Raw genomic sequence first — 16,779 nt, forward strand, 5'->3', positions numbered from 1 at the left:
TAAAAAGATTTCATAATTTAGAAAGACGTTTTAAGCATAATGAACAATTAAAAATTGAATATACGTCGTTCATGCAAGAGTATTACAATCTATGCGATTAGTAAACGATTCTATTTCTAATAATAAAATGTTAAAAATATGAAAAGAAAGAGCATAAAGAACCACAGCACAAGATGTAGTTAGTGATATTTAATTATTCTTGCATTATGAATTACAATAAAAACATTAAACTCGGCCACAATCTGGCCATCTTCAGTAAAATTAATAATATTTTTAAGACGCAAAGTTACATCAAGTTGGAATAAAATTCAACCGTCGTGTGTTATAATTGTAAAAATCGTGTTTGCATCAATGCGACGCTGCTTCATATAATAATATTAGAACGTCAGAAGTCATGTAGTGAAAAGTGTAGAACGAGAATTTCCAGATTCTAATTTACAATAATTTATTTTATTATTAATATCTTTTAGAACGGAGTATAAAATAAAGGAAACATTACCTGTTTTACAGCAAAATAAATCGATGAATTACAAGTATACTTATTTCACAGATAGAAATTTGTCGTGACACTATGTGTTGTTATTGGTCGTATCACATATTTTTCCGCTATTTATATCCATGAGTCAAATAGTTTAGAAAGTTCTAGAATTATTTATTATGTGCGAGAGAGATCTTTCTTTAGAAGAGGAAGATAAACATCAGGCAAACCTTCAGTATCACTTTGTTTATTGATCCCACTTATTTGGTTTTTAATGTGTATCATTTCTGAAATTCTTCGTTTCATCAATGATTGTTCTGTATCTAAAATTTTAATGTTATCCCATGTTATTTTATTTACCACACCATTGTGTGTTCAAGGCAACCGACACAAATACCAAGTTAAGAGTAGTTTTTGATGGATCCTGCAAATCAGATACTGGTGTATCTCTAAATGATATGATTTTGATGGTAAGGTCCAGTAGTTTAGTCAGACTTATTTGCGTTATTAGCAAGATTTCGGTTATTCAAATATGTTTTTGCTGCTGACATAGTAAAAATGTATAGGCAGATACTCGTGGATCTGGCACAAACATCGTTGCAATCCATTTCATGGCGAGAAAATGTTGGTGATCCTATCTACTTATCAGTTAACAACTGTAACATATGGCTCTGCCTCTGTTCCATATTTAGCAATTAGATGTTTGAAATATTTGGCAGAACTGCGTCAAAGAGATTTTTTTGAGAGTTCATGGGCTATAATCAACGATGTTTATGTTGACGATTTGTTAACAGGTGCACATTCATTGACCGATGCAAAGGCCAAACGTAATCAAATTATTGAAATCAGGGTCGAAGGGTTACTTCACGCTAGACAAATGGTTCTCCAACTGTATTGAACTTTTAGAAGGAATTTTTTATAACAGGAAGCAGGATTGTGTTTCTATAAATGAAAATTATGAAACTCATATATTCGATTTACAATGGAATCCACATGATGATTCTTTTCGGTATACATTTGATGTAAAGGGCATGCAGTCAAATATAACGAAAAGGAATATGTTTTTTGAGATATCTCGATTGTTTGATCCATTAGGATTAATCAGCCCAGTCATTCTTCTAGCCAAGTTAATGATTCAATAGTTGTAGAAATTGCAATTGCATTGGGATGCTTCAGTTCCCGCCAACATGCATTCACATTGGCTGGAGTATAAAGAATAAATGTCAAATTTATCGGAGATATGTATTCCACGAATGATTGGTGTAACCCTCGAAATGTTAGAAATTCAATTTCATGGTTTTCAGATACCAGTCAATATGCGTATGGTGCATGCTGTTACATACGAACATGCGATATCCAAAATGCATTTTCAAATGCGTCTCTTAGCATCTAACTCATAAGTTGCACCAGCGAAGGAGATTTCGTTACCGCGTCTATGTGCAGCTCTTTTACTACTCAACTTCAAGATAAGTTGCTAAAGTCATTTGATATCCAACCGCATAAGATATTTCTCTGGACCGACTCCACTATCACGTTGTCGTGGATTAGAGCGCGTTCGCGCAGATTTTCAGTGTTTGTTCCTAATCGTATCACATCACGTCTCTTCTAAACATAATCCCGCGGACATAATTTCTCGTGAGGTGAAGCCTCAGGAATTAATAAATTCACATTGGTGGTGGAACGACCCAGAATGGTTGGCGTTAGATGAGAGTGATTGGCCTGATCAACCACAATATCCGGAAATGTTACCGGAGCAGTTAAAAGTTAAAATGTAAAAAATAAAATTAATAAGTTATACATGTTGTACGATAAGAATCAGATGTATTAGAGAAGTTGATTGTCAAATATTCTAGTTTTGACAAGTTACTGCAAGTGATTTCATACATATTCCAATTCATTAATAATTGCAGAAATTCGTTTGAGCGTGTTGGCACTATAAATGAGCAGAATCGCGAGCATGTACTACAGGTATTGTGCAGATAATATATATACAGCAACGATGTTTTGACCAAGAGATTCACGATTTGACACATGCCGGAACTGTATCTAATACAAACAAAATCTTATCGCTAAACCCATTTTTGGATCAATACGGGATATTAAGAATAGGTGGCAGACTAAAAAATGCTGATTTAAATTATAATGCTAAGCATTCAATTCTCTTACCTAAGAATCATACAATCACGAAACTTATTATACGCACCGAACACGTAAAAAATTTACATGCAGGAGTTCAAGCAACAATATATGCAATTCGAAATAAATTTTGACCAATTTCGGTTAAGGTGACTGCTCGAAATATCATTAAAAAATGCATAACGTGCTTCAGGCTCAAGCCTGGCAAGTCTCAAATTATTATGAGCGATCTTCCTAGTTCGCGAGTAATTCCTTCACATCCATTTGCGCACACAGGATTTTGGATTTTGATGGTCCATTTTTTATAAGAGAACATACACGTAGAAATGCTAAATTAATTAAGGCATACATTTGTATTTTCGTATGTTTTGCTACTAAGAGCTGTCTATATAGAGTTAGTGGCTGATTTGTCTTCAGACGCCTTTTTGGGTGCACTTAAAAGATGGTCCGAAGAGGCAAGGTAATTTGTTTTTTTTTATTTTCACAATGCTATGAATTTTGTCGGAGCAGCACGAGAAATTAGCGATATTCATAAGGTATTTTCCGAAGAACAAAAGTAGCATAGATTAAACAATTTTTTCACAGAAACGCAAATTCAATGACGAATGATACCACCTAATGCTCCGCATTTTGGCAGACTGGGAAGCAGCCATTAAATTTGCTAAATATCATAAGAGAATAATCGGTAATACATCACTCAATGATGAAATGTCTACTGTCGTCGAAATTGAACCTATTTTAAATTCACGTCCTATATAGCTCAATGTCTGATGATTTTAACAATATACAAGCCTTAATGCCTGGACATTTTCTCATTGGACAACCTGTAAATAGTTATACTTATTCAGATCTAGAAGATATTAAAATAAATCGACTAAGCCGATGGCAATTGATAGAGCGATTGCGACAGCATTTTTTGCAACGGTGGCGGTGAAGTACCTCAATAATTTACAAGGACATACAAAATGGAAGACTGATAAAGGTGATAAATAAAGGTGAATCCCTTAAGACAGATCAATTAGTCGTAGTCCAGCAACCAGGATTAATGCCGCTGCAGTGGCTGTTGATTCGTGTACTGCCTGTTGACTTGAGCTCTGATGATAAGGTCAGATCAGTTAAAATTCAGATTAAAAACGGAACAATTATTCGGCCACTAACTAGATTAGTTATTTTACCTTTAAATACTTAAGTTAATATTCATTACTATATATAATACTTTGTTAACTACTATATACTTTGTTAACGGTGTTATAAAATAAATTTACGAAACATATTTATAAGATACATTTGTTATATTAGTTTTCAATCTTTAGTGATAATATCCGTCGTTTCATTTTATGTTCATAATTGCCCAATTTTTATCGAACTGCATTTGACATTTGTATCTATTTTTATTGAAACCAGTAGGTTTCAAGGCGGGCAGTGTTATGTATTCTATGGATGGTAAAGTCGTTGCGATTTTTTCTGTTTGTAACTACCGACCTATACAGTTTAGGTTGATACGTTCGCATGACGTCAGGGGGTTTCACGCTTCCCTTCGTTATCGCTTAACTACTTTCGCATGTATTTTGTATCTTACGTACTGAATTCAAGATTATGTGAGCCAAATACTCGTATATTCAGTTTATTTTCTTACAGAGTGTGTTATTCATTGCATCAACCAAGTAGCGGATATCCATATCGCATGGTATCCCATTGTTGTGATATTCAACGGCAGAAACCTTAACAACAGTATTGATACTCTGTACTACAAGTAATATCATGTACACTTTTTATGCTCCTACCGTACAATTACGTTGTACATCGCTACCTCGTAGCAGGATAGCAACAGTACGATAGCGGTATTTTGTGCGGGTATCGCATACTTTGTTATTTGGGTAGATTTTTTATCGTTGAAAATTTTCAACACAGCACAGATGTCCTAGGGACGATCATGAGACGTTTAAAAGACGTCCGTATATACTAACAAAAGTGAATCTCTTCATGCAATCTTAAAAAAATTTTTACTTGTCAAGTCAGCGAAAGCAACACGTCGCGAGCAGATTTAGAAAATTTTTGCATGAGATGAACATTTTTAAACTGTCCAAATGTGAACATATTTTGATGAATAACGTATATTCTTAAAACATTCGTACTAAGTCCATGGACGTTCAGACTAAATACAAACTAGATTTGAACGTCTAATACACGTTGTGTTCTGTCTGGGAGACGATTAAATGTTAAGATAAACTAGAGCTTGATTTCTCGGTATGATAAAACAGGAATAATGTATATCGAGGACGCTATTGTTTAGGATTAATGTTAGGGCTAAGGTTAGTTTTGGCGCGCGCCCGTCTATGTATTTTGTGTATGTCTCTTACTTCTCGCTAAGTTGCGCTAGCGCATGGCGCGTGTTATTCTGTACGGGAAATTGTGCCGATTACCAGTAAATACGTAACAGGTTATGGGCCCAGGACGATTCCAGTGCGTGATATTTTACAGATAATTTACGTTCTCTGATGTGAAAATCATCTCGTTGGCAACTCGTTCAGGAAAAATAACTTTGTATGAAAATGGCTACTAAGAACATATCGTTACGTAACATTGTGAAGTTCAATGGTACGAATTTCTAATCGTGGAAATTTCAGTTGAAGACTCTTTTTGATTATAATGATCTAACGGATATCATTGAAGGAAAAAAGACTCTCCCTGAAGAAGTTACAGATGCGAATACGACAACAAGAATGCCCAGTGTACGACATGGAAAAGGAGAGAGGCATGATTTCTTATAATTATGGCATGTGACGAAGTGCAAATGGGAATATCTGACGGTATGTGAATCGGCCCATGAACTGTAGAGGAAATTGTCGACGATTCACGAACAGCGATCAGCGACAAATAAAGTATCATTAATGGATGATTTCCATGCTACACAATGGCGCCCAATTGCAGCATCGCGCAGCATGTGGCACGTGTGCAAAATCTCGTTTTCCGGTTGCGTGATATCAGAAAGCAAGTAGATGACGATTATGATTATGACTAAAATTACGACGACTTTGCCTAAATATTATGCTTTTAAGAGTTCGTGAGGCAATGTTCCTGAGAGTGCGCAATCCATCTCGAATCTGTTTGAAAGGCTGTTGCAAGAGGAGAAACATATACTCAAGGAAGAACAAACGAGTCAAGCAATGGCGGCCATAGTGGTTAGCTCAAAATCGAAGGAAAGTAATAGAAGTGAAAATAAAGACAATCAAAGAAGGTAGAAAAGAAGAGGAATGCCAACTGCTATCGATGTTATGAGAAGGGGCATTAAGCATGGGAATGTCCGACAAAATCGAAGAAGAAACCGAAAAATGATAATGGCAGTATTTCCGATGGCGCATCGAGTGGCTCTGGTGCAGCATATGCGTTCTTAATCATGTTTGAACAAGAAGAGATAACGGAAGATGATTCTTGGTTCTTTGACAGTTGTACATCGCTACCTTTCACTTTTCATCGAGAACGGATTAAAGATTATCGTGAAGGCATACCTAAATATATAAAAGTAGGCAACAATGAAATTTGTCCAGTGAAAGGATATGGATACGTTAATATATTAAAGTATGTAGATGGAAAATATCAAAAAGCGCGTATTGAAAACGTATTTCATATGCTAACTTTAATAAAGAATTTTTTATCTGCGGGACAATTAACAAGCAAAGATATAAAAATTCTCACGGAAGGTAAAAAAGCGGAGCTAATGCATAAAGGTGTCAAAGAGACAGAAAGTGTTAGTTTGTCGAATAACGTGTTTCGACTGGCATTTCAGACAATATCTTGCTACGAAGCGAATGCAGCAGAATATATTGACTTAAAAACATTGCATAAAAGACTCGGGCATATAAATGTCAGTGCTATCGAGAGGATGGTTAAATATAATCTGTTATCACCAATCTTACAGATGGAAAGTCATTCTTTCATGTCATATGGGAGAGTTGCATCAAAAATATAAAGCGATTACCGAGAGATATAAATCAAAGCCAAAAGAGGTCATTCACAGTGACGTTGTGGGACCAGTGGAGGTGGAATCAACCAATCGTACCAATGCGATGTGAATTTTAAAGATGATGCTATTGACTTTCGCATAATCTGTTTTATGAAGAATAAATCTGATGTATTTGAAAAATTTAAAGCATTTGAAGCTGTGGTACATAATCGCTTCGGACGACCGATTAAAGTACTTCGAACTGACAAAGGCCGAGAATACGTGAATAATAAAATGAAGAGCTATTTGAAAGAAAAGGGGATCGAGCATGAAATAACAGCATCGTTTACTCCGGAGCAGAATGAGAAGGCGGAGCAAGACGGATGATTATCGAGTGCACGCGTACACTCATTCATGCAAAGGATTTATCAAAGTTCCTGTGAGGAGACTACAGCTCTTGCAGTATAATTTCTTAATCGTGTAGTCAATCATAAAGATCAAGTTGAATCACCCAATCACCCTACGAGATGTGAACTGGGAGGACACCAGATTTGTCAAATCTAAAGACTTTTGGATCAGCATATATACACATTCCAAAACTGTATTGGAGAAAGTTCGATTCAAAAGCACAAAAAGGAATCTTTGTGAGATTTTAAAGCGATTCAGAAAATGTGAGAATATATTAGGTGTAGTAAAAAGAAATCCATTATTTTTCCAATAGATGGCTTTAGTAATCTGTATCACGCGTAGACGAGATTGTGGCGTTGCGAGCGTTAATCGCGGCACTGCGAGCGTTGGTTGCGGCGCTGCGAACGTTAGCTGCGGCGCTGCGAGCGCCAATGGCGGCGCTGCATGCGTCCGTCGCGGCGCTGATACGATCATTCTTTCCGTTACTTCTTCCGTTGCGCCATTTTGCGCGAGATCCCGCATGCAGCGGAGCAATTGCGAAGGGCGACGGTCACCTAGGTCGACCTCGTTTAATAGTTTACGCAGTTTTTTATCGGCGCTGTTCGCGAAACTTATCATTAACCTGTCTTTTAGCACGGCGTATCTGTCCATCACGGGCGGATTGAGTATGATATCACTAACTTCGGTCAAGGAATCGTCGTCGAAGCATTGTATTACGTAATTATACCGCGTGTCGTCTACAGTTATGCCTGCGGTGAGGAATTGAGCTTCCATTTGTATGAACCACAGGTCTGGCTTCTTTTTCCAGAACGGATATGGACCTAATCCCGACTCGCGAAAGCGCAGGTATTTCGATAATACGCGATGTCGTCCGGATTGCGTGCAGGGGAATCGCTTGAACCACCAGGCATGTCAGCGGTTTATTTAGACGCGCGCGTAAGGTCAAACACAAGAGGTCACACGCGCGCAAACAAAAACAAAAACGCCGCGCGATCACGTCGGGGTCACCAGTTTGTGGCTATTGGATCACGTGCTACGCAATATTGCGCCGGTGGTTGCCAACCACGGCGAAGGACAATTGGCAGGAAATCGTTAGGTTGAGAATAAGCGCTACTCACTGCTTCTGATTTTTATGCCATGAGGCGATTTAATACACACTTAATATCTAACTAAATACTAAATACAAATGTAGATTAGAAAGTAGAGACGTGATTGCGCGTGTAAGACGGCTCGGATACCGGCATCGTATCGCGGAGTTACAATACTAGAACTATGAAAATACACTCTAAGAATTTATCTGACGACGCTAACAATTATCACAGACATGAATAGTGATCGGTATCGGTCTCGCGGAATACACAAAGTAATTCGGAACCTCAACTTTCTAACTTACTGACTATCGCAGAGACTTACACGAAGTCTGCACGCGGCACGCCATGACACCAGAGAGAATGAACGGAAGAAGTAACGGAAAGAACGACCGTATCAGCGCCGCGACGGACGCAGCTAACGTTCGCAGCGCCGCAACCAACGCTCGCAGCGCCGCGACTAACGCTCGCAACGCCACAAGATACAGATTACTAAAGCCATCTATTGGAAAAATAATGGATTTCTTTTTAATACATCTAATATATATCTTCAACGAAGACAATAAAGGAGTCAAAAGATGTGACAATACACGAAGAAGATATTGCAACGAATGACAAGGCAGCCGAGATGCAAGTAGGAATTTCGATCGGCGCGAATGTACCAAAATTAGGATCAGATGCTCAAGAAGCATATAAGCAAGACGAATGTGCGATAACTAAAGATATGAATCTGAGATGAGAAGGATGAGCCAAGCGTGAGGCGCACAACGTGTGCGGAGGAATAATCGATTCGTTATGAAACCCATTGGTTGAAGAGCCACATACATTTATCGAAGCAGGATCCGTTAGAAATGAGAGAGAGAGAGCAGTGAAAGAAGAGCTGCTTGCACATAAGAAAAAAATCTACATGGAAGATTGTAGAAGATATCGCGCAGAAGGTAATCACCTCCAAATGGGTGTTTAAAGTGCACAATCAAAAAGACGGACCACGTTACAAGGCTCGTCTCGTTGCAAGAGGGTTCGCGTAGACACAGGGAATTGATTATCAAGAAACCTCCTCATCGGTAGTTAACTATGACTCTGTGCACTGATGGAAGAGTATGATCTCAAGCTAGCACAATTCTATGTCAAAATAGCTTTTCTATACGGAAAGCTTGAAGAAGATATTTACATGAAGATTCCAGAAGTTCTCAAGGTCAACAGCAATGTAAGAGATTGTGTTCTAAAGCTGAAGAAATCACTCTATGAACTTAAGCAGGCATCGAGGTGCTGGAATGTGACGTTTAACAAATTCTTGTTCAATTTTGAATTTGTGAAAAGTGAATCAGATCCATGTGTATTTGGTAGTAGAGTGTTGGTGGCAGTGCAACTTTTGCTCTGTATGTTGATGATGGATTAATTGTATCGAAAGATAGAAATCATCATTAAAGCTTTGAATGAGTTTGTAGAAGTGAAAATATTGGACGCGAGTAACTTCTGTGGAATACAAATAGATATCTTCAAAATGGAACTGTATTTGTAAGTCAGGAAAAATATATTAAAAGAATCTTGGAAAGGTTTGAAATGAATGAGTATAAGAGTCTGAATGTGTCACTTGATAAAGCTGCGATAGATAATGTGCACATTGAAGATGCGAATGAGTCATCTGAAGTTCCATATCAGTAGTAGGATCGATTATGTTTATAGCGGTAGTAAGTATACCTGACATCGCATACGCTACTGGTTTTGTCAGTCGATTCTTGTCAAACTACAATAAGACATGTTGGAGTGCAATAAAGAGAATTCTGCGTTATTTGTCAGGTACGAAAAGCTTAGGTATAATGTATCGAAAAGGCATTTGTATTGCATACCAGTAAATTTTAGTGACTCGAATTATGCCGGAGACAGCATGACGCGTAGATTAACAAGCGGATATATAATTATGTTAGCGGGGGGACCAGTTATCTGATCGTCACGTAAGCAGGAATGCGTTTCCTTAAGTACTACTGAGTCAGAATTTGTAGCAGGAAGCAAGGCAGCAAAAGATGTTGAGTGGTTGCGAAAGTTGTTAATTGATGTTGGAAATGAATGTAAAGAATTTACAATATTGTATGTCGACAATCAGAGCGCAATGAAAATCGCCAAAAATCCTGAGTTTCATAGGAGAACGAAACACATAGATACGTTACTATTTCCTACGTGATATGTATAAGAAAAATATTATAAACATGATTTTGAAACTGAAAAACAGGTAGCTGACATACTGACGAAACTTTTAAGGGGATGCTGGAGCGAAGGCCGAACTTGATCAAGGTCGATATTACAGGTTTTCATTTCCAATGTATAATCTGCTTACGCCCTCTGAAGTTAATATGATCATGCAGGAAATTCGATCGATTAATTATCGATATTTTTATTCCGTTTCCTACATTACCATCTTAACAGGGACGTGTATTAGGATCGGTCCCACAATGTAAGATTTATTTTGGAAAATTTTCCAATTTTAGAATTGAAAAAAAAATAAACATAATTGAAGTTAATCTTATATTTGTAGAATCGGACCTTAGAAATTTAGTTGCATTATATACATATTTAGTTGCATTATATACACATGCAATGTAGGCTGTGTTCTAATATATATCACCAGTACTAAAAGTCTGTAATATATATGAAATACAGATTTTTAATTAATAGATATATCGATACGAAACTGTAATAGCACTTTTTTCTTACATCCAATGCCATTTTAGGTTACGATAATATATTATCATAAATGAATATCATAATATATATATATATATATATATATATATATATATATAGATATTCATGCAGATATTCTCTATGTCCATTTTTGCAATATTAAAATTTTATATTATAATGTGTATAATGATATATAAAATGTAATTCTAATGTTGTACATAAAAAGACATTCATGAATACGAATTACAATTACATTTTATGTGTATTATAATATATGTGTATATACACAATAACACAAAAAATATTATTGACATATTAGTGAAGACATAAACATGTTAATGAATTAATGATATATGCAATATTAAAATTATATTTTGTACATTATTGTGTATATGTACATTATAATACATATAAAATATAATTATAATTTATATTCACTAATAATGTTTTGTTATATGTTACAACAATGTTAGAATTATCATAGTATAATGTACATACAATTTTCTATATTAGATATATAGTCGACATATTAGTAATGTATAAGTACTATAAGTATCTATCTCTTTTTATTAGACAGAGTAAAAAGAGTTACATTATGTATGTGCAATGTCGTATTCATTTATATATATATATATATATATATATATATATATATATATATATATGAAACACGTGTCCATATATTGACAGTAATATATGTTACATCTTGACTAAACTCTAAATGGTAGGAAAAATCATAGGAAAAAGTGATACTACAACTGTATTTCGATATTCACTGCGAGTACTGAAAATATGTAACTATAGATTTTCAGTATTGACAGTGTACATTGACACATGGGCCTATATAATAGCATTTTTCCTGTCATACAATGTCATTTTAGGTCAGGATGTGATATGTATTAGCTATACATAGATATATTGTATTACACATATAATATACATAGCTATACCATTTTTTGCTATGTTTAATAAAAATATGTAGAAGTTAATCATGTTAAAATATTAGTGATGTACTTAAATATAATACACATATAGGCAATATTGTACAATATTGCATATATGTACTATAATGTGTGAATATACATACGTTGCAGATAGAAGTTATCAATGCTAAGCTGTTTATGCATTCCCTGTGTTTAAATGTGCAATATTAAAATTGTATACACATATATATATATATATATATATATATATATATATATATAATGCGTGTATATATATATATATATATATATATATATATACACATAAAATGAGGATTTATCAGAGGATTCGTAATTTGATTATTTTTTTTAAGATGTTACATCTGATCATCTGCGTTTGACTATCGTTAGCTTTGATTTATGTTAGTTGTATGTATATATTTCTGATATTGAAAATATAAAAGCATATATCACTAATATTTGATCATAAAAAAACATATCTCTTTTTATTAAACGTAGAAAAAAGAGGACATCAGTATATCTTTTTGTTATACGTAACAAAAAGAGATGAAGTAGCTACACATGTATGTGAATATGAATTAGAAATATATTTTATAATGTGTGTACACATCATAATGCACATAAAATATAATTCTAATATTCACTAATAGACTGTGTCTATATTATATCTGCATGAAAAGCTAAGTATGAGTAACTTCTATCTCTTTTTATTATGGGCCTTCTACAATAACACATTAGTTACAAATCAGAAGTCAGAAGCTAAAAATTGATCAATCACAGCCAATTTTTAGCGTTTGACTTCTTATTTATGGCTGATTTATGGCTTATAATTGTAAAAGGCCCATTAAACATAATAAAAAGAGATGGAATAGTTACATATGTATGTGCAATGTATTTACGTACTGACATGTTACATCCTAAGTTAAAATGACATTGGGAATAAAGGAAAAAGTGCTATTACATTACACGTGTATACATGTATTTCAAATACATGGTTGCATCCGAAAATATATCTAAGTCACAGTCAGAGTGTATTTAGTAAAAATATACTTATTGTAACTTGCAGTTAGTCAACGTACATTGACCTGTAAGTGTATATATTTGCTAAAACACTTTGAATATGATATACTTACATACATTTCATAAACGTACAGCATCGTACAAAAATTATGCATGTGACTATTGACTGTGTAATGTATGTTGTATATATATATATATGTATACATATATATATATATATATATATATACATACATATATGTATAACATATATATTATATAGGGTGTCCAAAAAGACTCCGAATTTAGGAGCTGAATATAAAGGTGACTATAACTAATCGTAAAAGAATGTGAACGTGTATCGGCATGCATAGTACGCCAAAATATAATGCGTTGCCCTATGATTCACGTTCTACGATTCAATTACGACCATCCTTGTGCTAAGGCTATTACATAACGTTTAGAAAAAACGTTTCAGACAAAAGTTGTAAGGTTTCAAACAAACTATTTACTGATATTCAGTTTTTTTCTTCATTAGTTTCTTTGTTTCGGTTATGTCAAGCAATTAGCTTTTGATTCCATCATGACAATGCATCTATTTGCATTTCTTTAATTGCAGACGCAAAATTCTATAAATTGGTTTCGTAATTGTATTTCACCAAATTTAATAATCGAAATTCTTCTTCCAATAAATTAACAATAGCCAGCTCACAATTAACACCTCTGGCAGTAAATTAAAAATAGTCAGCCCACGATGAACGCCTCTGACATTTGTCTATAACTAGCCAAAATATGATTTATGGCTGTGACATTTTATTATAGCTAGCCAGCTCACGATTAACGCCTCTGGCAGTAAATTAAAAATAGCCAGCCCACGATGAACGCCTCTGACATTTGTCTATAACTAGCCAAAATATGATTTATGGCTGTGACATTTTATTATAGCTAGCCAGCTCACGATTAACGCCTCTGGCAGTAAATTAAAAATAGCCAGCCCACGATGAACGCCTCTGACATTTGTCTATAACTAGCCAAAATATGATTTATGGCTGTGACATTTTGTTAGCTAGCCAGCTCACGATTAACGCCTCTGGCAGTAAATTAAAAATAGTCAGCCCACGATGAACGCCTCTGACATTTGTCTATAACTAGCCAAAGTATGATTTATGGCTGTGACATTTTATTATAGCTAGCCAGCTCACGATTAACGCCTCTGGCAGTAAATTAAAAATAGCCAGCCCACGATGAACGCCTCTGACATTTGTCTATAACTAGCCAAAATATGATTTATGGCTGTGACATTTTGTTAGCTAGCCAGCTCACGATTAACGCCTCTGGCAGTAAATTAAAAATAGTCAGCCCACGATGAACGCCTCTGACATTGGATCATAATTAGGCAAAGCGCAATTTATTGTTATAACAATAAATTTAATCATATCACTTGTATGATAAATAAAAGTGATATTTTTACGAATAACATAAAGATGCTAACCTTTCTCATTCTGGCTTTATAGGGTGTCAACAAGAAACACACATCACAATAACCAATTTTGGTCTTCTAGAGTGCTTTCCAACAAGAGACACAGTGCGACACGATGCATTATTACAATTTTGTTCGATAATACAAGGGAGATATTGTACTGAGTCGCTTGTTATAAAGCACCCATAACCTTCTCTTATCAAAGGCAGACAATATTCTGCTACTATTTTTTCTATTTTGTGAACAAAAAACACTATATAAATATATATATATATACATGTACACACATATATACATACACATATACACACACACACACACACACACATATATATATATATGGTGTGTGTAGAACACTACTACACTACATTGACAGTACTGTTGTGCGGCAATGATACTGTGAACGCGGGTCATACTAGTTACAGCTGATTGACTTGTATAATGCCGTTGTTTTCCACACATACAGCGTCACGCAAAAGGATATATGTATGCATATATATATATATATATATATATATATATATATATAATACACTACATACAAAAAAAAGTGTATTTATCACTCTAAGAAAAGTACATAATCGATCTCATGAGCACAGTCTCTTTTCCTAGCGACGAATTAAGAAAAGCGTTCACCGTATCTAAATTCACGTTTGTAAACATCTCTATTATCTTGCGTTCTATTATTGAGACGTATTTAAATGTATCTCCAGGTTATCCACTAAAAAAGAGTACAAATAGATGACCAGATGTATGCTGTTTACGGTAAAGGTAAAATTTTTGATATTACATTCTGTGTGCATAAAAACCGTGATCAGTTACGCTTTGAAACTGAATGTAGCATAAAAATAATAAGTAATATTTTAAAGTTACTTATATTTAGTAAAAGCATTAAGTTATTAAGATGATGTTCAATCACCAGTATAAGAAAATACAATATTATGTAGGCAGGAAAAATTTTCAGACAATTTGCTGGAAGGTATGGTCGCAGACAGTTCTATTACTATGAACACTTTGCGAGATACACGTCCACCGTGAGCGGGTCGGCCCGTCACGCGTCGAGCAGATGGTGAAGGAAAAGTAGGCAGCATTTCAGAAATCGGCCGAAATGCGCAAACTATTTCGGAACATTGAAGTATACGTATATAATTTTTGAAATTTTATAAAAGTATATTTGGAGTAATATGTTTATTAATAAAATTTAATAAATAAAATGTTATTTATTAAATAAAAATTAAAAAAGGAAAAAGCAGAATCGAACATAAGATCTCCAATATTCTGATCTTGCACCCAACGCCCGAGACCACGCGTTCTTGCAGATCACCTCGACGAACACGATACATATAGTGTATGGAAAGTCGTAAACTATTGTATATCTCATCAATGTTTACGTTTTGAAATCATTTTTGCATTTGCATTTTTGCTACGTTAATGAGAAAGATATATGATTAATATAATTTAATAAAAAGAAAATGAAAGAATTTTAATTCGACAAAAATTGGAGATTTTCACATCTGCTGGAGTATTGAATATTAGTCCAAGAAACCGAAGTCTGTCAAAAAAAAAAACGGAGAACTGGCAAACCGTGTTCGTGATTTAAAATTCTTTCAATTTTTGTTATTTCGATAGAGCGAGACAGAGAAAAAACAAACGGATAGAAGCTCCGATTGTAATCGGTGAGTCTCCGCGCGGACACGCCGAACTGGGCCCGCTAGCAAAACAATGAGTCATCTGTCTCTGTCCTTCTCTCTGTGGTCGCTTGTTTCTAGCGACCGAAAATATTTTCTCGACGATCTCGACCGCTTGGCGTGTATCATAAGGAGGAAAGAGACATTCTAGACAATACTAAATTTTTATTAAATTATATTAATTCTTTGCCCTACGATTTAAGTTACGATGGCGCGTGCCATAATTAACAGCCTGGAACATATTGTTTATGTTTGGCTCGATTTCTTTACCACGAGTCTCACATGATATTAGTGAAATAGTTAATCATATACCTTTCTCATTAATATATAATAGCAAAAATGATTTCAAAACGTGATAGTTAACGAGATATAGTTTTCCGTGTATTTTATGTACCACGTTCATAGAGGCGGTTTGTAAAAACTCAGCGTGGTCTCGGGCGATAGGTGCGAGATCAGAATGTTGAGGATCCTATGTTCAATCCTGCTTTTTCCTTTTTTTCTTAATTTTTTTTTTAAACAAATAACGATATTAATGACAACATATTACTCCAAATATATTTTTATAAAATTATAGAAATTATATGTGTACTTTAGTGTGCTCAGAACTAGTTACACATTTCGAGCCAATTTCTGAGGTGCTGCCTATTTTTCCTTTACAACCGCTCAACAGTCGACGGCTGAACCGCTGGATCGCGTGCGGACATGCATCTCAGGAGCGTCACAGTATAAGAAACATACTGCTATCATACCTTCCAACATGAAAATTATCATGACAACATTTTAGCATGAAAATTATTATAAAAATATTTTCCTTCTTACATAATTGTTATTTTCTTAATAATAGTGATTGAACGTCATATTAATAAGTATATACATTTTACTAAATATTATGTACTTTTAAAATATTTACTTTATTATTTTTATACATTACAT

The 16,779-nt window shown here is 34.7% G+C and overlaps 1 protein-coding gene across 7 annotated transcripts in view; it reads right to left on the reverse strand.

The window, feature by feature from the left end:
* CCHa1 (neuropeptide CCHamide 1) overlaps positions 1-16,779 on the reverse strand; it is a 260,158-nt gene that overhangs the window by 81,095 nt on the left and 162,284 nt on the right. The window lies entirely within an intron of this gene.

The sequence above is a fragment of the Acromyrmex echinatior genome, chromosome 6, assembly GCF_024713525.1.
Source record: "Acromyrmex echinatior isolate Ae372 chromosome 6, ASM2471352v2, whole genome shotgun sequence".
Lineage (NCBI taxonomy): Eukaryota > Metazoa > Arthropoda > Insecta > Hymenoptera > Formicidae > Acromyrmex > Acromyrmex echinatior.